This window comes from Coloeus monedula (genome assembly GCF_965178545.1).
Source record: "Coloeus monedula genome assembly, chromosome: 13".
Classification (NCBI taxonomy): domain Eukaryota; kingdom Metazoa; phylum Chordata; class Aves; order Passeriformes; family Corvidae; genus Coloeus; species Coloeus monedula.
The window spans coordinates 18,528,656-18,555,337 of record NC_138793.1 but is presented as its reverse complement, the minus strand read 5'-3'; positions in this window follow the sequence as shown (position 1 = coordinate 18,555,337).

The window sequence follows — 26,682 nt, the reverse complement described above, 5'->3', positions numbered from 1 at the left end:
GGCAGAATTTCTGGCTGACAAACTTCTCCTGAGCTTTCTTGGGAATGCAGCTCATGTTGTCCCATCCAAGATGGTTTAAACCCTGTGGCTCCAGCACTGTAGGAGTGTGAGCTCATGTAAGGATCTCCCCAGCTCCTTGGAGGGGGTTTGCAGCTCATTTGTGTTTCTGCACTGAGCTCTCCTGATTTATGTCCATCCTGGACATGCTGATGTGAGCTACAGCCTCCCTGAGCATCAGGAGATGCCCAGGGTTGATGATGCTTCCAAGGAAAACCTGGCTCACAGCAGCACAACCTCTGGCACAGCCTTGCTCAGGTGACAGGCACAGCCTCCCCCAGAGCTCAGGGCTGTAATCCCCAGCTCAGAGTGGGGGTTTGATGACAACCCTTGAGGATGGATTTTAAATCTCTTCTGAAGGGCTGTTGCCAAATATTAAGAATCAACTTTCAGCGTTTGGTGCCGTCTCCTCGCTGAAAAAGTTTAACAGGACCCGGATTGTTGCTGAACTCTCAGTGAGAGCTGCTGAAACACAACTGAAAGAACCTTTTATAAAATAATCCCCCTGTCTTCATTCTGTCACTGCTACCAAGCTGAATAAAGGCAGGAATTTAGGCCTTGATTCAGCAAAGCACTTAAACGAGTGCTCACATTTTAGTGAGCACACTTGCCATGGGCAGAGTCTGTTCCAATGTGGCCTTTCCAAAGGATTATTGGGTATTTTTTTTAGGATATACCTTTCAAAAGAAACTCCTCCTCCTCCTCTCATAGTGTTTAACCATCAGTCTGTGCCTTCTGCAAGAGAGCAAGGTCCAGAAATGTATTGTAAGGAAAGATAAGTGGATTTTGGGAAAGCCTTTACTGAAAATGGATTTTTTTTTAAACAGGAAACTGAGTGTTTTGCTCTATAGACTGAAATTTGAGAGGTGGTTTGACACAATAACGAAGATATTGCAGGGAATTGAAAGCATCTTTGCCAAACTTCCAGCTTGGATAATGTTCATCTAGAAATAGATAAGATGAGTTAAATGAGAGTATAGGAATAGAAATAGAAATAAGGAAAAAGAGGCAGGGCCTAAATGAAATCTTTTATTTCTTCACTGCCCCACCCATGACTCTCCAAACTCTCATCACAAGTGGTGGCTGCTCCACCAGCTAAGTGCAGTGTGGGGTCTGAGGAAGCAGCTCACAAGGAACTGCAGAGCAACTGGGGATGAAGCAATGTTATTTGTCATAATAATTACTAATCCCTTAAGAAAGCAGAACACTGTTTGGGTTGGATGTAAGGAAAGATTAAAATTTCAGCCCGCACTTGATTCCAAGTCGTTCATGTTTAGAAGCCCAGAGGACACCCAAAACTTGTCCTTTAGCAGACCCTTCCCCAGCTGAACATCCACCCAACCCTTGCAGGGAATGCCCTCATCGGAAACAGATAATCCTTCCCCAAACAAACCCTTCCTTTCCTTCTTTTTCCTCTCTTTCCCGGCCTGGCTCTGTGGTATCCTGCCCTATTGTGTTACATTATCATATCAAGTCGTGGCACGGCATAAAGCAGCTTAATGTGCTGAAGGAATGCAGCTCTATCCGCAGTAATCCCTGTCAGCTTTGCTTTCCAGAGCCTCTTCCATGGATTTTGGGAGAGGTGTGATCCATCAAAGCTTCTCATTTTCATATTTACCTGGTGTCGTGTTACCTAATGCATCCAAAAACCCTTGTGTGCCATATCAAAGAGCAGCCCTGCTTCCCAGAAGTGTTTTTGTTGGATCATCAATGCCTGCCTACAGCCCAAGGAACGGCTTATCCACAATTTTCCCTTTCCAGAGATCTGAAATGTGCCAAAGAGCTGCAGTGCCTCAACCCTCATCCTGTCCCCGTTGTCTCTGACAATGGAAGGGGGATCCTTCATGAACACCTGGATGGTTTGCAAAAGCTTTACCCACATCAGCACAGGGATTTCAATCCCTATAAGGAGGAGGGAAAGAAGCACCCATGAGGCTTTTTTCTTCAGACCAGTTTCTCCCATAAACATTTCTCTTCTACTTTAATCGCACAGGAATTCCAGTGACATCTTTGCTTCCCAGTAAAGTGCATGGGGAGGAATTCCTTATGTAACTTCCCTGCCTGAGTTGCATAAAATTCATCCTGCCAAGAAAGTGAGTGCGTTTTGCACACATTTAGATCAGTTTATATGGCTTTTTTATATGGTGCCTCGCTGGACCTGTTATCACATTTCATCCTCAAAAGTGGTTGGACTTCTCCTTATTTCTCCCCTTGGTGGTAGGGATGGTAACAGGAGAAGAGTACATTCTATTCTGGGTTATTTTTAGGTCTAAAATCAGAACATTTGAAGTCCTAGTGGATTAAACAGTTCAGAGTAAAGCAGGTCCCACTTCTGTGTTGTTTGTACAGCATCAGGGTCCTGGCAGATAACTACAAGCATTGTGTTAACGCAGATGATGACTAAAGGGGCTTGTTCTGTCCACTTTCAAACATCTCACTCAGAGCTTTGCCAAAATCCCCATTTCGAAGAAAAGTGGGATATCGGATTTAAAAGTTCTACACGGAGAAAGCTGGGGCTGAAGGAGGTAAATTAAGGTCAGCTTAGAGAAGGAAGAAAGCCACGAGCTGCTGAGCTGTGTGTGAACATCCAATCCAAGATTCCTGTCCGGATAACAATCCTCCCCTAGGAAGAAACTTCTCTGAATTAATCCTACAGGATATGCTGAATTGTTCCTGAGCAATGCCTCATCCCAGGGTGGATCTGTGGGTGAAGCATTCAACCTGTGCTGTTGGAAGAGCAGGAGGTGCTTTCCAGGTGCAGGAAGGCTCTCATCTCTCTCTGGTTTTAGATTCAGTTTCTCAGCTGTGTGGAACCATTGTTCACCCACATAAATTCCTCAGGGTACTGCCTCAGGATGGGTTTTGCAGAGCTGTTCCCGTCCTTGCAGTGGGAAGCTGACAAAAGGCTCCCTCTTTGGCTCTGTCTATCCCCAGGATAAATGGGTCCAGTGCCACTGAGCCAGAATGGTGATGGGGACTGGAGGAGAGCTGGGTCTGGAAAGGAGTGAGCTCAGATCCCACCTCCTGCACAGCCAGATGGGATTTCCACGTTGCTGGAGCCAGGCTCAGAGAAAGCCACCTGCAGAAAACCAGGATCTGCTGCTCCTGGGCCCCAGTTCAACAGGGAAACTCCAACAGAATTTCTCTGGTAGCTTTACGGACATTTCTTGGCAACCCCACGATGTCAAACACCCGGATTTATTTTTTTTCCCCGGAATAATTCCCCCTGGAATAACGTCAGCCCAAGTCTTTCAAGCCTTCAAGACAATTTAGGTTGCAGTTGCCCACAGAGTAACAAACACTCAGCGCTCTCCTTCCTGCAGCAGCTTTCCCTGGACAGGGAGCGGGGTGAGCCCAATCCCACGCACGTGGGAGCGTGTGCAGGGGACAGAGGTGTGCAGGACTTGGTTGCTGAGGTCCAACAGCTGAAGTCATGCCTGTGGTATCACAAATATGAGAGCCCAAAACTGTTTCAAGGGTTTCCAAGTCAAACACTCGAGCACATTTCTTAGCCTTTGAAATCCATCTGGCCAAAAGCTCCTGACAGTGTGATCTATGAGGCTGTGGAATAGTTTCCCCAGGGAAGTGTTGGAAGGGCTATCATTTGAGTCATTTAGTGCTGAGGGGAATATACCACAGGGAACAATCCCTCATTAGCTGGACTAATGGATGTTTCTGCTTCAAACTCTGGTGTTCCTACAAAAAAAAAAAGATGCCTTGACTTCTCCTTGTTCTTCCATATGCTCAAATTGGCAGGGATGTGGGGCCGTTGGCTACATTTTGTAGCTTTTGTTTATAAGGCACATAAATTTGTCAGAGGAGGGGGGTTTCATGTGTCAGGCGAAGTGTGGAGTGTCAAGAGCAATCTGAAGGAAGGAGTCCCGGGGATAGATGAAAGGCACATCCGTTATTTGCTAAAAAGCGGGGAGACGTGTGGGTCCTTCCTGAGGAGCTCTGAGCAAATTTCAGGGAATGAAGATGCGGGATCTGAGTGGAACTGAGCCTTCAGTTCATCAGCCACCGGTGGATAGCAACCGTCAGGGCTTGGCTGGTGGATTTCTAGGACATCTCATCCTCCATTCAGATTTTTCCTATAACACAATTTCCGCCAACACAATTCCAACCTGTCCTTTCCTCATGTGCTGTTCCAGATCAGTCATTTTCATGCTCTGGATGTGGAAGGATCCCAGGTTTGGTCCTTTGGGAACACCAGCATGGTGACTTTGAGGACTTTGAGGACCACTTGTTTTTTTGGGTGGCAACAGCTTCCTTCCCTCATGGTCTTCCTGTGTAACCTTGGGAGTGCCACTTGGATCTGTGGGATCACTTACTCTAAGGTGTATTTTAACAGTCCCCACAGGCTGGATCATCACCAGCTTTGCCTTATCAATGGATAACTGGGAGACACCATCCCAAACTTTATTACTGAAACCTAGGATGAATACTATGGCCTTTCTCCTTAGAAATGCATAAGTTTTCCAAGAGCTGGTCACTCCAGAGAGCACCAACTCATGCACTGCTCCCTTGACTTTGCCTGTCATAGGTGCCTCAGTGGCAGTGTGGCCTTTCAGAGGAGAGGAGGTAACACTGACATCACTCCAGCATTTGTAGTTGATATTTTTTGACTATTTTTTTGCTTCCCAAAGTCTTGAATACTTTCCAGCAATGATGATTTTCCCTTCTGTGCTTCTTTTTTTAACAGGAGATTTTCCAAGTGGACAATCCCAAAGGTGGCCAGCTTCACGGGCGGGGAAAAAGAAAAGAGTCAGAGAGATATTTTAAATGCGACTTGAATTTTATGCCAAAAAGTGTCTTTTCCATATTTATAAGCCCCTGTCACCCCCTCTCCCTCCGCCTCCTCCTGCTTAAAAGGAAACTCCATTACAAAGGCAGGAAAGAACATCAAACAAACCTCGCTTGGCAGCCATGTCTATATGTGAAATTACTGTCAGAGTACAAAGGAAGACTCAAGATTTAGAAGGTAACATGTGACAAGAGAATGCCGTCCTTCTCAATGTCTTTACCTTTTGTTGGTGAGAACTGGGAAGGGGCTGGTGCTGGTGCTTTGTTGTTTTGAGAAGGACCGTGCCAATTCTAGAAAGGCACAAATCACCGCGGGCCGGGGGCGATTTGGCTCGCTGGGAGCCCCCTGATCCCGGCAGTGACTCCAGCCAGGGTTGTGTAGGCACGTGCACACCCTCAGCTCCATCCTTCAGGGCCACCCGAGGAGCAGCCGTGCTGTTTGATCCCACAAAGCTTTGATGGAGCCACTTTGGAGCTGCTGGGGGCTCTGGATGCCCTCAGCTCCCCTTGGTATAAGGCAAAATGTGTTTGGTTGAAGTGACCACATGTGCAGCCGTTAGCAAATGGCTCTTAGCAAATCTGTTTTATTTCACTAGAGGAGCAAATTTAGGGCTTGTAGTTATTCCTGCTCTGGAATGGAAGTTATTCCTGCTCTGTGACTGGAAATTAATTAATGGGTCAATATAGCCGTGGTCTTGAAGTAGATCTTTGTCTCATCTCTCTCTTCGTCTTGGAGAGTGTCTTTATTAGCTCTATTCTTATCCATGCTCTTGTAATCCTACTTTTTATGCCAAAACAACACTCATTTTCCACGTTTCCCAAACACTGCAGGAGAGCAGAGCACAGAAGGCAGAGGAGCAGCACAAGCTGCAGGTCCCCAGCCCTGACACGTGGGACAGGACCCATCGAACCTGCTGCGCTCACCTGCCTTGGCAAATTCAGATATTCAGGGGAGAATTGAATATTCAGGGTAGCAATGACAGGGTTTGTAATTAAAAAAACACCAAATCATGGAATTGGCCTCTTCATTTGGGTGTCATGCTCTGGATTGGAGCATCTGCCCTCTTTCTACTCTACTCCACAATCTCAAATGAAATTTAAGCTGAGAACAATTCCCAGCCCCAACCCTGAAGTTGTTTTCCACTTCAGTATTTATGAAATATTTGTATCTTTAATCTGCTTCTTGCCCAGTGTGGTACCATGGTCCATCCCCTCCCTGTTCCCTGTGCCAGGATTTCTGCAGGAGAAGCTGGTTCATACTTGGTGTGGCTTGTTAAGGTGTGAATCTCTCCCCTTTGTTCTTTGAAGGAGCATTTTGTTTTCTAAAAGCAAGGCTTAATACGACAGACACTTTTAATTCCTCTTAGTTTTGAAGGCTATTGAACTTGCTGTAATTCAAACACTAATTTAATTTTTCAAAGAATGAGAGCTTTCTTTTTTGGCTGCTGTTGAAGTGTGGGTGCTACAAGGTCTTTCCTCCTTTATTTTAGGGATAGAGGCATTGTTTGCTTGGGGTTTTTTTTTAAATATAGAGTTGATCACAAGCTGCAAGTGACATCTGTTGACCTCAGGCCAGGCGTTCAGAAGCACCACCCCAACCGTGTCTTGCATCTTTGGGAAGAATCATTCCCCTTCCTCCTCCTATGAGAACAATAAAATTGAGCCTTTTTCATTTTCCCTCATTGGGAAAAAACTCTTTAAAAGTCTGTGTGGGGAGGCACATCTGCAAACCTGGTTTACAGCCCCTTTTCAGTGTCATATGAAATTTTTTTGAATGAGGTGCAAAAAGTGGCTGAGAGCAGGGGGAAGGGAGAAAAACTCGGTTCTGTGCACACACACGCACACACACAAGATGGAGACACTGGTTAGCAACATAAACAAAAGGTGGGTGGTAACCCCCGAGCTTTTTTTTTGACAGCCAGTGGTGGCAGTGATGAATTTGTGAAGTTATCTAATTTTCCACTGTTTTAATTAGAGGCCTGGGCTATGAGACCTAACAGCTGGGTTCTTTGTACTGCTTTCTGTTGGCTGACAGAGAAAAATTTCTACTGTATCTTCAGCCAAGCTTTCAGTCTGACCTGAGCAAATGAAACTTCTGGGACTCATAAACTGTGGTTTCTGGGCAGATTGCTTTTTGAACTGCTCCTTCGCCCTCCTAACATGCGAAGAACACAAAGGCTCACAAAGTGAACTCCCTTTGTACTCCAAAGCTGATGGGGATGATCATTAAAGAGGTAGGAGGAGAGTGGGAGGGGAGGGAGGGACTCTCCCTGGCATATTAGAGGACTTATCAAGTGTAAAGTTTCTCCTGATCAGCCACAGCGGAGTTGGGCCAGTTGGGAAGTTGTAAAGCTCAAGCCCTTGGAAGACAATGGCTTTGGTTGCAAAGCACGGATGGTTGAGCAACTTAATTTATGACTTGGTTCCTGCAAAGTGATTTGTAAAGCTTTACATTAGACTGGATGTGCATCACAGTTCATCACCCCTCTGCTTCTCGAGGCATGCACTGTAACCACTTTCTTTCACTATAATCGAGAAGGAAAAAAACGTCAGAGGAATTTTCAAACCTGAATTCAGCTCAGTCTAAAGCCTTTGCTTAAATCCCATTGGAGTCAAAGGAATTAAGCAAGGCTTTGACTTAAAGCATATACTTAATTGCTTTGCTGAACCAGAGCCCACATTCTGATTTTCTTCCTCGGGAGCTCTTCAGAGTCAGAAATGTGTTTTCATCCTCCAAAGGCCATTGCTCCTTCTTTCCCCACCTGCTCAGCTGTGGCAGATTTCCTTGGGGCTGTTTTGCTGCAGGAGTCAAAGGGACTTGGTGATGACAAGGCCACTCAAGCCAACGCAATTTCAATAAACCAGAAAGTCATTTGATTTGCAAGGAACTCACTGGAAATAGTTTTTCTGTGAAGGCAGCTGAGTAATGACCCATCACTCAAGCAGTTGTGAAAGGAGAGCCCTTTACAGCTCAGGGGTGAAGAATGGTGCCTTTAACAGCCACAGTTGCAGGCCTGGCTTGGACAAAAATTTAAGGCACGTCCAAGTGCTGCAGCAGATGAGTTGTGCAGCACAGGGAGGGATTTCAGGCTTCCCATCCTCCACACCAGGGGTAGGACCACAGTCTGCTGCAGCACTGCATCCTCACCAACTCCAGGAGCAAGGGAAGGGGACTGAAGGGGCAGCTCTTGCTCGGATCCATGGCCAGAGAGCAGCAGAGCATCCACCCAATCAAACTTGGAAGCTGGGAGAGATTTTCCTTCTTGGATGGAGTAGTGTCTGGACCTCATCCACCCATCCATCCATTCTCCTTCACCCTTGACACAGCTAACCAAAAATGACAGCAAAATGGTCAAAGACTATGGCAGAGCATGGTTTTGGCCATAAATGTCGGTTCAAAATTCCTACCAAAGCCCAACTACTTCTGATACAAACCTTTGTTCCATTCTGATAGGAAGTGGGTCTTTGTGGCAACGTGGTCATGCTCCAATCTGATGTCCTCCCAGAGGTTTGCTCCATAAGTTTGGATCTGGTTATATTGCATGAATCCATCACTACAGAAGGGCATTCAGGGAGTGCAGTGTGTGAGGAGTGAGAAGGGAGACCATGGGGCTCCTCTGTTGTCTTAAAGCTCCATCTCCCTGAGGGGCAGCGACAACTCCTTGCACATCCTGACTGCTGCTTTCCCTTAGATGGAAAAAGAGAGGATGGGAGAAATCCTCTTGTGGCCTTCCCCATTTATCCTTGGGTGCATTCTCCCGTGGAAAAGCAGAAATTTCATCTCCATCCCATTCAGAAAGGTCACAACTCCCTCTTTGAAGTTCTTGTATGTTGCCCTTGTGACTCTGGATTTGTCCCTCTTGTTGAGTGTGGTCTGGGCACAGCCGTGCCCACATGGAGGCTCTGGGGAGAAATCAGGAATTCTGACTGTCCTGAGGCTAATTAATGGGACAGTGCTGAGTGCATTTTAATGGAGGCCACTCTGTCGCCCCATGTGGAAACATCTGCACTTTTCTCTGGGATGAAGTGACGGCTGACATTAAGCAGTTTGCAAGTCCCAGGTGCAGAAAGTCCAACTAAGATGGGATTTAAGCCAAATTCAGGTTGCATTCCAGGCTGTGATGAAAGGGAATTTTGAAACGTTTGACTTCCCTGCAGAACAGAAATTCCATTTCCCAATCAGCTCTAAATAATCATCTAAAGATGGACTCTAAATTGGGATTGTTTTAATGTGTCATCTTGGTTTTAATTGCTTGGAGTTCTGAGTAAATGTTATCAGACCATCAGAGCCTGAGGATGAAGCAAGAGCCGGGTGGTGATTCAGATGGAATCGCCTGTTGCCAAAGAGGAAGTCCTGGGATTGGGATGACTCTAAAGCTCAAGCAAAAGACAAGACAGTGAACTCTCTGTTTACACTGGGCCACCAAAAGAATGGGATAATTGCAATTATCCCAGTGAAGCAGCGTTTTAATGACTGCTTCATTTTAAAAATACATATGTAAATCTCTGAGGAGGTGGAGAGGTGCCAATTTGTCCTGGCCGAGCTGGGGACCTTTTATCTCCTTCGAAGAGCTGGCAGCTCAGCCGTGGCAGCAGAGTCCAGCATCGGGGCAGGCTGTGCTTGCTCAGCTCGTGAGTCACAGCACCAGCGTGCACAGACCACACCAAGAGTCAGCTCAGAGACCCATGGAGCAGCAAAGAGATGAATATTTCTGGTTTTCCTTCTAATAATCTCTGTTGATGACTCTGGAAATGGAATTTCTTTGTGTAATAAGCTGAATTAAGCTGTAGGAGTTTGCTCTGGGGAGATGCTGGGCTGTGAGTGTTTCTCATCTGCTGCAGTGGGTGGTGAATTCTTCTTTTGCCACCTTGTTTTTTCCCTGCTTCCCCATTTCAGTGGGTTCCTTCTCCAGGGTACATGTGCTCCATCTTCCCTGGGATGAAGTGGTCCCATATTTATCCCATCAGTCCAAGATCCTCCAGTCTGTGCTCTAAAGAATCTCTGTATTTGGAAAGGAAAACTTCGCTTGTACTTTGTTATAATTCCCCCCTCTCAAAAGTTCTTGATGCTGAATTTCTGAAGAGGCCCAAGGAATCAGGAGCCAGCACCCGCTCGGTTGGAATTTTTGAGCCCTTTAAGGACATTTAAGTGGAATATTCTTCGTCTAACATGTGGTCAGAGGTATCCAAAGGATCAACAGCATGTTGAGAAATCAAGATTCTTGAAGGGATAAGACCTTCCCATCCAAATTCTGGCCAAATTCTGTGCTGTGAGTAAGTGAACAGGAGCTGTGCTCTTAATGCTGAATTTATTGGTCTTTGTGTTTCAAGGTCTCTGGTAATTACCATCATGTGGCTGGGGTTCATGGACTTGGGAATGTTACACGTCCCACTATCTGCTGTGGGAGAGCTCATACACACAACCTAAAAATGCACAGAAACCACAGATTTATGAGATCAGGCTTTTTAAGTGTGCCCCTGTCCAAGGAATAGGAGTTTCTAAATCACTCCCCCTCTCCTTTCTCCCCGACATATTGGATTGGCTTTGCTGAAGCTGCTCCATGATATTAATTGCTGGATTAATAAAATATATTTGGAGAGGCTTGGAGTTTTGCCATGTCAGCTTTCTAACTCCTCCTCTCTTCTCCACTTGCGGAGGGGAGGAAGGGAACAGCCACCTCTGGATGTTTGCCAGGACAAGAAGATGGATCAACACGTGTTGGAGAGCATGGAAGCTCTCCCTGAAATATCCTAAAAACAGTTAAAACCTCTGGCTGAGCTCTGGTTCACTCATTTCACCCATGGTTAACACCCCACTCCCACATTTAAGGGTTTTCCCTCTGATTTCTTAGGCCCCAAAGGTGACCACAACGTAGTTGGATGGGTCCCAAGGATCAGATCCTCGTGGAAATTGGGCAGAGATCCTCCAAATTTAAAGCTGTGAGGAAAATTTCTAGGAAAAATAAAGCCCATCCACGCAGAGCCTTCCTAATCAGCCCTGTAGCACTGCAAAAACTTTGTCAGAGGTGAAATTCAACTTTTTTGGTTCCCTAAATCAATAAACCTCTCCATTATTTGCAAAATCTGCATAAGAGGGTTCATCCTCTGCACTTTCTTTTAAAACAAGGCTTCCAAATGGGTACTTTTGACTATGAAGATGAAATAAAAGATAGGAAAAAAATCACCATGGAGCATCCTGGTACCTCTACTCAAAGTACAAACTGTCTGCTACAAAATTTCTTGGAAATACCGACAAAACCCTACCTGTGGGTGCCAAGGGGTCTGTTCTGCTGGCAGCTTCTGGTTTAGGGTGCTCATATTTAACACAGGGTTTAAATGCTGGAGGTTATTTATATTCATTAGGGTGATTGAGCAACTGCCTGAGCAGAACTCGTGGCTAAAGCTAAGCCTGACTCTCGGTGCTTCGTTATGTGGAGGTTTGGGGGTGATGCTCGTGTGGATGATGTGTTCAGCTACTCTCTGTCCTCCCCTGACTCGTGTTATTAATCTGATATCCTTTCCCAGCCCTCACTGATTCATTCCATTGTTGTTTCTTCCTTGAGCTTGATCTGTGGAAAATAAAACCCCAAACTCCTGCTCATTGGATTTTTACTCTGTTAACTCTCATCCTTCAGGGAAGCATTTGAGTTTCTCCACAACCTTGAGATGGCTTGGATGAATTGCAGCAATAGGCAGCAGAATCAGGAATTATTTGGCAACCTCTTGTCAAAATACTGTGGATACAACAGTGTGGATTCATCAACGCTGCTTTTCCCTCCTCTTACCACGTTATTTCCAGCCCTTCCCTTCCGCTGGGCCTGGGACTTGTCTGACCTGGCTGGGCCAGAAACTGCCATGGGAGTTTTGTAGGGCTCATTTTGCTGCTGAATCAATTAATTAGGGAGGAATTAATTAGGTGAGCACGTGAGTTGTTCCTACGGATGAACAAAAAGGAGCTGTATTCTCACCCCACCCTGTCGTTACTGGGGTTCAGGTGTTAAACTAAAAAGCTACAGAAGGTTTTGCAATTAATTTGGTTTAAAAAAAAATAGCCAATGGGTTGGGATTTTCCAGCTCTGGTGGCCTAACAGGGCAGGGCAGTGAGGGAGCCTGGGGTTTGGCAGAGGTGGGAGGGAGCAGGGTGGCTCCTGGTACCCAGTTCTAGTGCTAGAACAGACTCATCCAAATTTCCTGCTAGAGAAGCTTGCAGAACACTGAACTTTGCACTAAATTGATGTATTTGCTGATAACTGAGGGTTTTAAAAGCTGAGTGGATCCTGGCTAACTGCTTGTCTCTCTCTTTTTTTTTTTTGGGGGAGGGGGGGTTTAGGTTTTTTTTGTTTGTTTTTAATTTGGACCTTCGATTTTGTAAAAGTCCTTTCCAAAATTGCCAAACCTCTGTAAACTTCAGTATTCTGTTCCATTCAATTTACAATGCCAAAGTTCCTATTTCACCTGCCACTGCAAATTCACTTCCATTTTTATTGGAGCCTTTCAGTTCTCCATCATTTATCCCTCCCATCACATTGAGTTAAACACAGGAATATTCCTGCCATGCACCTTCAGCAGAGAAACTTCCATTACTCCTGAGAAGAAACCCAGAACTAATTCCCTCCCTGTCCTTAGCCAAGACACATTTTCTGCCTATAGGACACCTGTCAAAGAGGAACAGACATTTTAATAAAATAAACAAAAATGATTTGGTGAGAAAACTCAGGGAAGAGAAAGAACCAGCCAAGTCCCGGATATCCTGGACAGCAGTTTTCATGCTTCCTTCAGCTGTCTTGAAGAAAAATGTCATCTCTTTCTGGCCAATTCCAGTTTTATTTTCAGCCTAAGGAATAGCTGGGGAGCATAGATGAAATTTTCTTTCTTGTCTAATGTAATCAAAGGCTTAGCGGACAAGGTAAATGATGGCACGAGCTATAATTAAATGTTCCAGGGCTTGAGGTGTCTGACTGATCTGAATGTCAAAAGTGGGGTGAAAAATGAGCTGGAATGTGGGCAACAGACCTGCATGGAGATGTTCGTTCTCTCCAGGAGGGACCAGGATGAAAAGGTCACATTCCAACAGCCTCAAAACCTGGTGATGCTCAGACTGGGCTTCCAGAGGATCAGAGAAGTTCAGGAAGGACTTTGGGCTCTGCTGGGACAATGCAGGAGGATGAGCTGAGCTCAGCTTTGTGGGGAGGGAAGTGCTGAGCCAGAGCTGGAGGATCAGTCCATGAGCTGTGCTGGGATTGTGGCTGAGTGAAGTCCTTGGTGTCCCAGGCAGAGATTCGGCCTCATTTCTCTGAGCCTGGTCGGGTTCCTGTTAATGAGCTTTATGAAGAGACCCTGTGAACTTGCCCTGGATCCATGTGGGGCTGGAAATCTCTCTAATTACTTCTGATACTGAGCATGGCCATTCAAAGGCTCATTTGCAGCCTGCTCCAAGGTCCCTGGCCCTGTGTCCCAAACCCTGGCTCTGTGTCCCAAATGAGGCAGAAGATGGATTCAGGCAGGATTAATCTGGTGTTTGTTGGGCACGCTTTACCCCTGGTTAGTTCCTACTTGGCTTTTTCTTTCTGCCCTGACCTCAGCATGCCTCTTTCCCTGCCTGCTGCTCTCTAAATAACACCCTCCCCTAAAACTGCATCTTGAAAGAAAAAAATAAATCCCAGATTCCCTGTTCCTAATTCAGAAGCTCAGATCAAATCAGGCAAAGAAATTGAAACAAAGACCAGAGCAGTTTAGACAAAACGGAATTGCTGCTTATTTTAATTCTCTGCAATTTTCCTGCAAGTGGCTCTGGACGTTTTATTTGTGAAATTTTCAAGTGTGAAATTACCTTAGTGCTGGGAGGCAGAGGCCAGCCCTGGAGACTGTTTACCCACAAGTTAAGAAAATGTTTTTGCAGTTGGCTGATGTTCAGTCCCATGAATAATATTTTGCAGAGGAGTTTGCTCACTGATTAGCACAAAATGCTCTGTGCATGTCCAGGAGCAGCTTTCCTGGTTGTTCTGCAGGTTTTTGAAATCCCTGCTGCTCCTCGGAATATTTGGACTTCCCTTGGCATCCAGGCGGTGCAGAAAGTAGGGACACCACGGACGAGGCTGAATGGACAGAGGAGAAGCTGCTTTACCCTGATTATGAGCAGGATGTGATCTCTGGATCAACTTTCTCATTTCTCAGAATAAATGAAAAAATGCTTCATTACTCGTGGTTGGGTGAAGCCACTGCTGAGTCTGGCTCTTCTTGAGCTTGAAACACATCAGTGCTCAGCCTTTCCCTGCCTCTCAGAAAGATTTGTGCTGCCTGAGCCTAATCCTGCTTTTATCTTGGGAGAAATCATCAATCCATCCCTCAGTTCAGTGGCTTTTCCAGTGATTTGTCAGGATGCAAATTCGGGTGGGAATTTTATATCTTGTTTCTCTCACCATCGGAGAAAGGCTTTAGGCAGCAATTTTAGGATTTTTGACTGTTCTTCAACTCTTCAGAAATGGCTCCTGTACATCCAGGAGCCTTCAGGCCACCAATGAAGGTCAGTCAGGGTAAATGCAGGCGTAGGACCATCATCATATGAAGATTTCATGGAATCACAGGATCATGTGATGGCTTGGGTTGGAAGGGACCTTAAAGCCCATCCCATTCCACCCCCTGCCATGGGTTATATCCATATAAAACCCAAGTCAGGCTGGAGCAATGCGTGGATCAGGCTTCTATTTCTTGTTCTTATTTTATCCATTGCTCTTGAAGTGTAAAACATTCCACTGTCTCATAGGCAGGGAGCCTGCTCAGAAGATATCTCAATTTTATATCCTTCTAGGATAAAAATGTTTACTTTTTCTGCTCAGAGATAACAACTTCCTGCTCTATTTTACACTTTTTTCCCTTTTCTCTATATTCTTCCTATCACCCAGTTTACCTTTTAGCTGAGAAATTTGTTCTATTGCAATTATTAATCCCTGGGTTTGAATGGACCTTGTGATAACACAACCGAGGGAGTTGTAAGTGGAATTTTTGTGATATTTTCATTGAGGGAACCTAAAGAACATGAAAAGGTCTCAGGCTGAAGGTGATTTCAAGCTTTCTGACCATCTTCAGTGTTATTTACAATGACAGAGGCATTTAATTTGTGTTTCAAGAGAATGAAGGCATTTTTTGGAGAATGGTCAGATAAGAACAGTGAGAAATCAGCACATCCAGTATTTTCCTACAGCAGCTCGAGTCCAAAGCAAATCAAACAGTTGTCAATAAAATTCCCTATAGTTCTTTAACTTCCTTTACCTTTATAGAGGGAAAGTAATCTCTGGAAAAACGGAATGACTGTGAAACTTGGAAAAAAGCCATCAGAAGGCACTTGGGGATGTGTTTAATTCTTCAGCTTTTAATTAAGAAAAAAAAAGAAATTTCTAAGCATTTTGACCAGATTTCTACGAATTTTACTCTGCTCAACCCCAAAAAGTGAATTATTGATGTGTTTATTGGTATATTTGTGATTTTTCTCTCTTCCAGCAGCATGCAAAGCACGCCTTGGGAAAATCCTTGCAGGAACTTTGGCCGGGATATCCTTAGCTGTGCCCTGCGTTTTCTGCAGCTCCGTGGGGAACCGAACAATGGGCTCCAGCTCCCAGCCCTCAGTGACCTTTCCACGCTTGGGCTGCCAGTCCCTGTGTACAAACACAACATCAGCTGCACTTTCTCAGCCCCGATTGTTTGCAGCAGCCTGAAAACTTCCTATGGAGCAAAAGGATTCGGATGCCCACAGTGGTTTCCCTCTCCCCACCTGCTCCGGGTCTACAAAACAACTCAATCAGTACAATTTGGAAATAAATCTCTACAATGGGGGCACGTTGTTATTTCCTGCTCGATGAATTTACACCTCATGCTGGCTTTGGGAATAAAATCCTTTTGAGTTCATTCTGATGGTTCATTGGGCTGAGCAGAGAAATGTTTGGGGGGGAGAGACAGGCCTGAAATGGGCACTAAAGGATGGCAGAGAAGCAGCAGGGAGGAGGTGGTAATGAAAGCAAAGGGATCAGAGCAAGCAGGGAGGGAGCAGCAGCACTGGGAATGTGTTGCCTGAGTCTGTCCATGCCATCTTTGGGCTGGGATCACCCTCTGGATGTGTCCATCTTCCCTGGCAGTGGAAGGATCCAGTTCACTTTACTCCCATGGAAAGCCTGAGCTGCGGCTTCTGCCTCCCGCTCCCTATTCCAGCATTCGCTCCCCAGCAGGGCTTTCCAGAGGGAATCTGCGCTTTCCTGCTCTTTCCTTTCCAGAGGGAATCTGCTCTTTCCACCTTCCAGAGGTGCACGGATTGACTGGTGAAAAGGAGGATGTGGCAACACAGCACCATAGACCCAATTCAGCCCCTGGGAAACTCCCTCCTCCTTGCCTAGGAAAGGCATCTGTCTATGAATTAACACCTCAAAATTAATTAGGGGCTGTTTCTTCACGGGGACAAACAGGATTTCAGGGAGATGTAAAAGAGAAGTGGCTCTGTCCTGCACAAATTGTCCTTCTTTGAGGCTGCTCCTTCTCTAAAGCATCCTCAGCTTGGCCCTGCTCATCCTGTGCTGAATCCAGGCACTGGTTTCATTTTTGTTTTCGCTGCTGTTGGGAAGGAGCTGCACCGCTCCTTATTTCTGATTTTTTCCTGGCTCATTTGTGCTCTTTGCAAAGCTTTCAATTAAGATGGCATTTGATCTACTGGCTGAATGTTTCCTTAAGCAGAAGCAGGTAGAGGTGCTGATATATTTGTACTTTGAACTGTCTGGGCAAGGTTGTTTTCTCAAGGCTGGACCTCTCTGACAAACACTTGGGGTTTGGTACATGTTTATAATAAATAAATAAGTTGAAAATAAACAAGAAAAGATAAAAAAATACCCTCCAGTGCTCTGTAAAATTGAAAGCAGAAGACTGGAGCTGTGTATGAAAAACTGGAAGAAAACTTCCTCTGGAAATCCCAGGCAGAGGCACAAGGAGATGCCGTCTGCCAGGCTGAACTTTTCCAGGAGCAGCCAACCTGCAGCTCCTGCTTCCCATGCCAGCTCCCAGCTGCTGTGGCACTGAGCCATCAGGTGCTGCTGGATCAGAGCTCTCTGGGTCACTCCATGATCTGTCTGCAAGGTCAGCCTGGCCTAATCCTGCCTCGAGCCCCTGGGAGCTGCTGGAATCCCCCCAGGGCTCCCATCTTCCCACGTTTTCCAAAATGGGAGCAATGTCTTGGCCAAATGAAGTTGTTGCTGTGGTCTGCAGCACTGGGCAGGCTGAGCAACCTCCATTCCTGCATTCCCATCCCTTCCTTTCATCCCTTACCACAGGGACCCACCCGCTGTGATTCCCTGTGGATCCTGTCCTGGATCCAACCCTTCTCCTGCCAAATGCTTTGAGCCGGGATCCTTTCTGAAGAATCCTGGGATTATCAAGATTTGGATTAGCAGGCAATTTCCTGATCTTCTCAACATCATAAATGAGGTCAAAAAGGTCTTTTTCAATGGAACCCATTAATCTCCTTGTTGTTAGCAAGGAAATGTTGAAAAGTGCAGGTGTTAACAGTCGCTGTGTTATTTTTGGGAGAATGTGAACTGAAACACTCACAGGAAGCGTAGTATTCCCCTGCCAGCATCCTGGAGTATTATTTTAGGCAGCAGAACTGAGGGTTATGTGCAGGATTATGCTTTCATCACACCTTTCGGGCTCAAGCACTTTGTGTGCAAGAATTTTGCCTGGAGCGTTTCTTTGCTCTGTCTCCTCTGTTTTGGAAAATGAAAATAATCGCCGTGGTCGCCATCAAGCAGCAGCGTTGGGGTGCAGCTCCTTGGTAAAAGCAGGACAGAATTCAGTCTCTGGATCACAGGAGGGATCGCAGAAGGGATTTGCTTAAGGGATCATTTCAGCTTGCTCCAAAACAAAGCAAGGTGGGGGCATCCATTCCTCCAGCTGCTCTTTGAAAGGCTTCTTCAGCAAAGCCTTTTCACGAATACACGGCTGGAAAGGAGCCCAGTAGGAGCTTTGGGGTCTGGATCTAATATCCAGCCTGTTTGCTGGCTTTAGGAGCAGATTCTGGAAGGGTGGAATAAATGAATGGGAAAGGATCATGCACGTGTGGAGGTGAGGTGATGGGAGGAAGGTCCCAGAGAAAATCGGAACTCAGGAAAGTTTTGACCACCAACTTTCTGCTGCCTCCTGCTCCACATTCTGCTCCTAATTGAATTCCCAAGCCTTGTAGCTAAAGTAAGATCCATACCCTTACAACAACAACACAGGCTTGTGTTTCAGGCACACATCTAAATATGTTCACCACTTGAAAGGTTTCCAAAACATGGGAGCTTCTCTGTGTGCAGTGGGCAGAGCTGCAATGTGTTCTGATGGCAAAGAAAGTGAGAAAATCTGAAAAAAAATACTAAATTAACGTTAAGGGCAACGAGGAATAAATGAAATAACGTGATTGAAGCCTGGTTTTTGCAGGTATTGCTGGTTTGCTCTAATGTGGCTGGGGAATTGCTTGTTCTTGCAAAGAATGACCTTATGTGGATGGCCAGACAGAGTTAACAAAGCCACATCACAGGGGAAATGTCAGCACTGGTGGCTCAGTGAATGTGCTGGCTGCAGAAACTTTCCCCAGTGACATTAGGTGGTTATAAAAAGCAGCATCTCCACAGAGATTCAGAGGGAAACCATCCAGGATCCCTGAAGAAATTAATGACCCTCAGGGATGAAGGGCTCGATGTCCTTCGCTGATATGAAAATGCTGAGTGGAGGAGCAGAGTCACCCCAAAGCTTCCTATTTGTTTGTTTTGATTTCTCCTCCTTTTAAAGAGCGGCTGCTGGAGCTCTCCAGCCCATGGAACTTATCAGGAAAAGCCACCTGGATCCTGAGGTTTTCCCACCAGCTGATTAAAATCCAGAATGATCAAAGAGGAATCTCACTGAACATGGAAGAAATTCCCTTCCCATCCCCACCAACCTGCCCTGCACTACTGCTCTGGCAGGCCAAGCAATTTTCCTCAGAATATCTGGAATTTGAGATGGGTTACTCATAGCCAGGCACTTTTCCAAGCAGCTCTTTTTCGGCTACGAGGGGTTTTTTTAGGGTTTGTGGAGTTCTGACTAACAAAGGAGGCAGAGCTTTTAAACTCTGCAGAAACATTCTTGGCTGAGCAAAGCGGGGATGCTCAAGGTCTGCTCCAGTTGTGCCTACGGATTGAAATTGGGTGATGGGACCTCTGGGTGGTCACTACAGCTTCAGATAAATGCCTAAAAGAGAGTTTGCCTCATTAATTGCCAGATTTACATCAGTCACTGTAATTCTGTGTAATAGGTATGTAACAGAACTCCCTTGGTTTTAGTGCTGATGTAGAAATGCCAGAAAAAGGAAGGTTTTTGCTAATGTGTTTATCAAACAGGAAAAAGGACCCAGGGAGCTCCCAAAAATGTAATGATGGCAACTGTAGAACACGAGCCAAATCAAAGGTTTCCCCCCGATAGCGGGTTAGAAGTGACTCCAAATTTTCAACCCTGTAATTCTATAGTGTTTTAAATGTTGCTTCCCAAGGTGGTGGAGATTTAGGCTGAGCAGGATGATAGGAAAGGATCCCAGCCCACCAGCACTGTCCTGTTCCTGATAGGGAACCACTGATTGCTGCCCACAATCCAAGGCAAAGGGAGGATAATTTCCCAGGAACCAAAGCCATAAATACTCTCTTTCACCTTAAATGGGATTAATAAAGATACTCCCTTCTCTTAAATGCACTAATTCAAAATAATGCACTCACTCCCCAGCAGTTTTTTTTTTACCTGACATCTGTTCCAACATCTGCTGAGCAGGACAAGAATGAATCATATTACACTGATTATATTTGCTTAATTCTACCATGTAGTCTTTGATCCACATGAGGTGGACATGCCGAGCCAGATACCGCAAAAGCCAAGCTTCAATCCGGGAGTTCTTGCACCAAACAATTACAAGGCCCAGATTTTGATCCTTGGCTGTATGGACACGGCGAGGAGAAAAGTCATTTCTTGTTCACAGGCTTCCAAATTCACTCTCTGTGTGTTGAGGGGAAGATTTTCCTTATGTCCCTCAAGTTTTTCCCCGTAAAGGAGTCTGCAGCAGGCTGGAGATTTCCTCTGGATGTGGAAAGGTGTTCCCTGCTCCCAGGTTTTGCTGACTCCCCAAAGGACACCCTCGAGCGTGTTTGTGACCCACACCCGGCTCTCCCAGGGTTGTTCCCTCATCAGAGGTTCCAAAATACTCATTAAGGCTTTGGAGGGGGGAAAAACTTCTTTTCCTCATGACATCATTCCGAAAGGGATGCTGCAATGAGAGGAGGATCACAAGCAACTTGATTTTTCCTGTGTGTGCCACAACCTTTGGCATCCAGACTGAACGAGCTCTCCTCCACTTCTTTGTAGGATTTCCAGCGGATGCCCTTTCCAAGGGGCTGTTTGGAATAATCCCCCGACTCTGAAGATCTCTTTTGATTAAAAAATAAAAGGAGGAGGAAAGAAGAATTAAAAATCACCTCGGCCAAATGATTTTATTCCCTGGTTTTAATTAGCCAGTTGGGAAGAGACCAAAATTGAGTTGCAGTGCATTTGGAAGCACCTCAGGCAGCCGTACAAATTACTGAGTTAAAGCTAAATGCTGCAGAAATCCCACGGATTACATGGAGGCCCAACTAAAGCTTCATGGGACAAGTCAGAAGAGGAAAAGCTGTTTTTGTTTACCTTTGGTGAAGTGCTCGTTGGGGTAGAATACACAGAGCAGAGGATTTGAATCTGTTTGTGGTGTTTTTAGATGTGTGGACACAGATTTTTTCCCTAAGATGGCATCAAAACTCTCCGAGTCCCACAGAGAGAACTTCAAAATTGGAAAATAAAGCTGGGAGGAGCAAAGTGAGCTCTCTCTATCCAGGACATCTTGGCTGTTTCCTCCTGGGATATGTCATGGCAGACTGGACATCTTTCCCTAAGGTTGCCTTCATCTTAATTAAGAGAGAATTTCTTGCCTCACAGGTAGAGCAAGGCACAGAGGTGGAGAAGATGCAAATCACAAGTGAGGGCATAATTTTTGAGCAGGTGTGCCCTTAGGCAGGACCTCAAACTATCTCTGATCTCTCCACGTTTCCTCATTTCCACGTTTTCCCTTTTATTCCATTTTTGTTGCTGGTATTTTGAGGGATGCTCCCACTCTTCCAAAAAGATCAGCCCCAAATTGGTTGAAATTGAAATTAAAGGACAGAGAAAGCAAAAAAAAAAAAAAAAAAAAAAAAAAAAAAAAAAAAAAAAGAGAGAGAGAAAAAAAGGACTGCAGAAATTATTTGGTCATCCTCTTTTCCTCCACCGACTCACCAACTTAAAGGAGGGAAAAAAGCCTCCATAAAAACCCATGTCCTGGGAAATTAACTGTCCTCGGTAAAAGTCTTGGGGTCTTGGAACGAGGAAAATGTGTGTGGACTAATTTCCAGCTAGTTTTAATTGAGATATCACTTATATTCCCTACAGGATTGTGCCAGGGTCACCTGGAGCAGGTGGATGAGGAGCTTTTTGTGACATCAGCATAAATCCAAGGAAAACAACAATGGGTGTTGGTGACACTTTGTGTTTCCATCCCTGACGTGTGAGGGATCCCAGTGCTCTCCAAGGAGGGATGAGGGATTGGAGGACATTTCTTCATCTTGACGTGTTTGGGTGTTTTTTCCAGCCAAGTTTCCTTGGTTTTGTGCTGCTGCCTTGTTCCTTTCCTGGTACAACTCACACACACACAAATAAAGCTGTTTACAGTGCCTGAGACTCCTCATAAACAAGCCAGGAGGGCTGGAAGAATTTCCTGGAGCCCTGCTGGTGTCTTCCAGCCTCTCATGTTTAGACATGGGCATCCTTTGAAGGGATTTTTGGTTCCTTTTGGCCATGGAAGCTGTTTGGAAGGACCTTAGAAAAAAGTTTGGGTGCTGGAGGTGTGGAGCTCCGTGCCTCTGGATTTCTGGAGTTCATCTGAGTCATTCCTCCCAGCCTCCCTCTTCCCACTTTTCTGATTCAAGATTCATCTTTAAATCATTTTTCACAACACTCAGACTCCCTTTGGGGCTGGAGCATTGGAAATGGGGATTGGTCAATCTGGAGAAGGGAAAGCTTTGGAGTAACCCAATTTCAGCTTCCCAGGGCCTCAAGGCCTACAAGAAAGATGGAGAGAGATTTGGAATTTTCATCCCACCATGTCCCTCTGCTGAGCTGTCCCCAAGCCAGCCAGGAGATTGCTCCAGGGAGGGCTGAGGAAACCATCCAGCTTTTTCTGGGATGCTTGAAGTGCTCACCTCTCTGCCAGGAAGAAGCTGATCCCCGCCAGCTCTGGCAGGAGGTTTTCCAGGATGATGCCTGACTACAAGGAATTGGATGGACCTGAGCAACCTCGTGCAGCATCAAAGCTGGTCTGGCTCTGACGGCCCAGGAGATCTTCAGAAGTCTCCTCCAACCTCAATTATTCCACGGTTTAACATTGGAGTCTCAACCATCCTGAGATGATAAATCCCAAAGGCAGGCTCTGATTTTATGGAGTAGAATCAGAATCATGCAATGGTTTAGGTGGGAAAAGACTTTAGAGTTCATCTCATCCCTTCCCAAGAGGCAGAGCTGGATTTTACACTCCCTACATCCATAAACATTGTGCAAAGAGGAAAAATGGGATAGCACCATCCACGTGCTTCTCATGGCCCTGACTCCAAGCCATAAAATCAGTGAGAAATTTTCCATGGATCTTGGGAAGGCTGGGGGAGGCCCCTCTGGCCGTGCTGTTGTCAGGGAGATGCTCAGGCCCTGCCTTGACCCCGCTGGAAACTTCACACTGGCCGTGCTAATGGGAAGGGAAATTCCCAAGGGGGTCCTTAACGTGTCTGTCATGGACGGGAGGCTGTTCTCCTGAGGGTGGGATCATCCTACCCCTTCTCATGGATCTAATCCTGCTCCAGGTCACGCCAGCAGCAGGGAGCAGGGGCAGGATTAGCCCTGGATGCATTTTGCAATTCGCTTTTTGCCTAAAAAGCCCAACAACTCTGTGTCTTGTGTGTTGGAACATTGAAAAAAACCCAAAAAACATAAAAGCTCCGAAATCAAAGGTTTCCTGTTATAAATAATCTTGTATCCCTCAGGCATTGAAGGGGAAAATATAGCCAAGATTAGATTAAAAGATTTTGGGGGCTTTCTGTGGTTATTTTTTAATTTAGGGGGGGAAAAAAAAGCATCTAAAAATAACTTTGGTTGGTGGGAGGTTGAGGTAAATGTTTCTTTGTTATTGTTTTGGAATATGTTGATTAGGATGGAGTGTCAGTTTGTCTTTCTGGCAGAGGCATCCCAAATCCATGTGTCTCCACCTCCAGGGATCCCAAATCTCCTGCTAAAGGGTTTGCTTTTTCCAGAATGAAGATTTCACCCTGGCAAACAGGCAGCAAAAAGCTGCAGGGTTTGATCCCTTGAAAAACCAGTTGCAAACCACGAGGAACTTTAAACTGGTGGAAACAGAGCTGAGAGCCAGAAGTGCTCAAGGGCTTTTAGATATAAATATGCTGATTTTTATTTAAAATTTGTCATTCTTTTCCCAGCAGCAGCAAAGAGGACAGTGGATTTTTAGACTTATTTGTGATCTCGGTACCCAAAACATCCCTGGGGCAATGTTTATTCATTGCAATTATGAAGTGTAAGAAAAGATTCTTCTTTGTCTTACAACCACAGCCTGAATATTTAATTTGAAATTTCCAACTTCTAAGAAATAATGAGGAATTGTTCCTTACGACCATAATCTGCCTCTCATAATTAAATGTTTATCAAATCTTCTTCTCTTTATCCAAGTTATAATTCAGGATTTACTCCAAGTGTAAAAAAAGCTGAGTGACATTGAAAGTTGTCTGCTGCTTTTTTCTTTTATTCATACTGTAGGATTTCCCTTTAATCCACCACAGAAAATATTAGTTCTGGGGATTTATTTGCTACCAGGAAAATCATCACCTTGCTCATGTGTTTTCTATAATAAATATGAATTGAAATGTCTGCTGGTTAAACATCATCACTTTCATGGTCCTTTCTAATCATTCTATGGATGAAGGCAGGTGCACCCTGAGCTGGGAAGTGGATCCTGGGAAGGGTGGGAGAATGGCTCTGATCCTTCTGCTGCTGGCAGAGAAGGAAGAATTCGGACAATTAATGAGATAAACACATCCCCTGCCCCAGGGCTGTGCTGTACCAGCAGCTGGGATGGTTTGATGAGGTTGGCTTAATTAAAAGGGCTGATTAAACCTATCCCTGCTGTAAATAGGGGCAAAGAGCTTTGTCTTTCTGCCTTGACCACTTGGAGATTCTTGGTTCACACTCAAAACCCCTCCTGGCTGATCCTTGTGGCAGACATGAAGCCAAATACTCCTGACAGAATCAAGAGGAGGAAGAACTGGACTCAGGTCAATATTTTCCAAACTCTCGGGGTTTTTCATGGTTATCAAATTCTTGCATCCATTGCCTCTGTGTAGGTTTGAAAGCTGAAGGCACAAGAAACTGAGATTTTTGCCACCAAAGAGTGGCTGGCAGGGATTTTCCTTCCCTTGACTTAATGGAAATTAATCCAGTGGTGCAGACATCAGCAGGAACAAGTGTCCTTTGATTTTTTCTGGACACCTTCCAAAATGTTTTGGTAGGATTCTGTTTCTATTTCATTTCCAGGTTTTATAGCATTGCAGATAATAGAAAGTTAAATAAACTCGACTCATTCCTTTACTCTGCACTTCTTTGTGGCTCCCATTTCCATGAAAATCAAGGCAAAAAACACACTTGTAGGGTCAGAGTCTCGTTTCATATCAAATTTGCTCACAGCTAATTGAATTGCAGGGAATGTCTGAGAATTCTGCAAAAGGAATTTCTGGACAGAGTTACCTGAGCATGTCTTGAGTGAAGTTTCCAGTGGTTGTAAAACCCACACATGTGCTCAGAAGATTATTTACCCTTTCCTGCTTGCTTTTCTTAAGATCCCAAACACACAAGGAAGGCAGCTTGAGGCAATTTTTGCAAGCTCTTCACTGGTGAAAATTTAAAAATAATAAGGGCATGTGCCAGTTGGTTGGACTGAATTCCCTTGTGATACTCAATCCATAGAAAGAAACTCTTGGTAAAATGACCTGGTGCAAATGTGTTTAGATCTTGCACACTCAACCCACAGCCAGCCAGGTTAGGCTGTGATTCCTTGTGGCACAGCTGCAACAGCAAGATATTAATAAAAGCCTTAATAGTTAAAATAATAATAATTCTCAGCAAACCATGTGATACTGGAATATTGGAACGCACAATGTGAAAATGCAGTTGTGTTCCTGCGAAAAATCCATAGGCACACATATGGTTTCATAATATATCCTAGATTGCAAAGAACAAATGGAATTTAGGAATGATTTGGTTTACAGTTCCCTTAAGTAACATTATCTTGTTAAAGACATTAACCTCAGGCCTTTACTGTTATATATTTGCTTTTATTGTTTTCATCCTGGGGAGCAACCTGTAGGAGAGACACTCAACAGGAAAAGAAGGTTCAGAGGGCATCAAAACATTGATTTTCAAGATGGCTGAACAGCTGTCTTGGGAGCACTGTGCAATTATGAAAAACAGACATCTCTCCTCAGCCTCCCTTATTATTAAAGATCTTCCCACCCCTTCCCAGCACTAATAACTGGAGGAGGATTTACCTTGGCATCGTTGATTTTCCTCCACAGGCTGTGCTACTCCCACTAAATAGACTTTAACAGGATGAAATAAATTCTCTGGTGAGCTGCATCCAGCTAAATGCTGGCAGAAAGAGTGAAAATGGGTCAAACAGCCTCTCCCCTAAAGATTTCCCCCCAACTGTAGTGATCGACGTGGGATTTGTTCTTTCTAGTCACCCTTGGGGCTTTCATCCCACATTTTTTTGCTGTGGGTTTCTAGGTTAAATATACTCAAATCTCCCAATAAACTTTAGGAACAGCATTTCCATTTAAGTTGCTGGACAAGTCCATTTAAAAAACCCTCCGCACATGCTCTCCAGGATTGCTCCCATTCCTTGAAACAGGTGTTCTTCCTTCCCTTCTCCTTGCTGAAGGCAAAAGGAGCTTTTTAAATGCCTTTGGCAACCCTTCCTTCGGCTGTCCAGGGACAAATCATCTCCCACGATGGGCTGTGTTGTTTCCAGAGCATTTTCCACAGCTTCTCACCTGCTTTAAATGAGCTGAGGCTGGGGAAATCTCCGTGGTGCCAATTGCATCATCCCCTCAGGCTCGGTTTTGCAGATGCTCTGAGCTGAGAGGTTTTAAACTGGGCTCGTGTCCCCACAAGTGCAAATCCCTGCTGGCTCTTCAATCCTCTCCCCTGAGTACCTTGAGCAAGGTGCAGCACCACACTCAGAGGTGGGGAGAGTTTGTGTCTCACAGGAGGATAAAGGAGCTCTTCATGGAGCCCTCCTCCCACAGGAAAAACCAGGAAAACAGAGGTGATGCTGAAATAGATGAAACCATGAGAATGGGATAATATGGGGAAAACCCAGCTGCTCCCAAGGGAAGGACAAACCCAAAACAATGCAAAATACATTCGTTCTTCGAGTTCCATTGCTCAAAGAGCACTCCAAGTTCCATGATTGCTTTCCCTAATAAAATTGCTTCCTCTGGAAAGTCCTCATTACACAGCTGCCCCAGACTCCGTGACTTTCAAGGTTTCCAAGCTGGGGCAGCTTTTTTGTGTAGTCTCTGCTTCAAAGGTCATTTTGGGTTTGTGATGCTTTTTTGGTTTTTTTTTATTTTCCATTTGCAGTTGTCCCCTCTCAGTTAAGGCAAA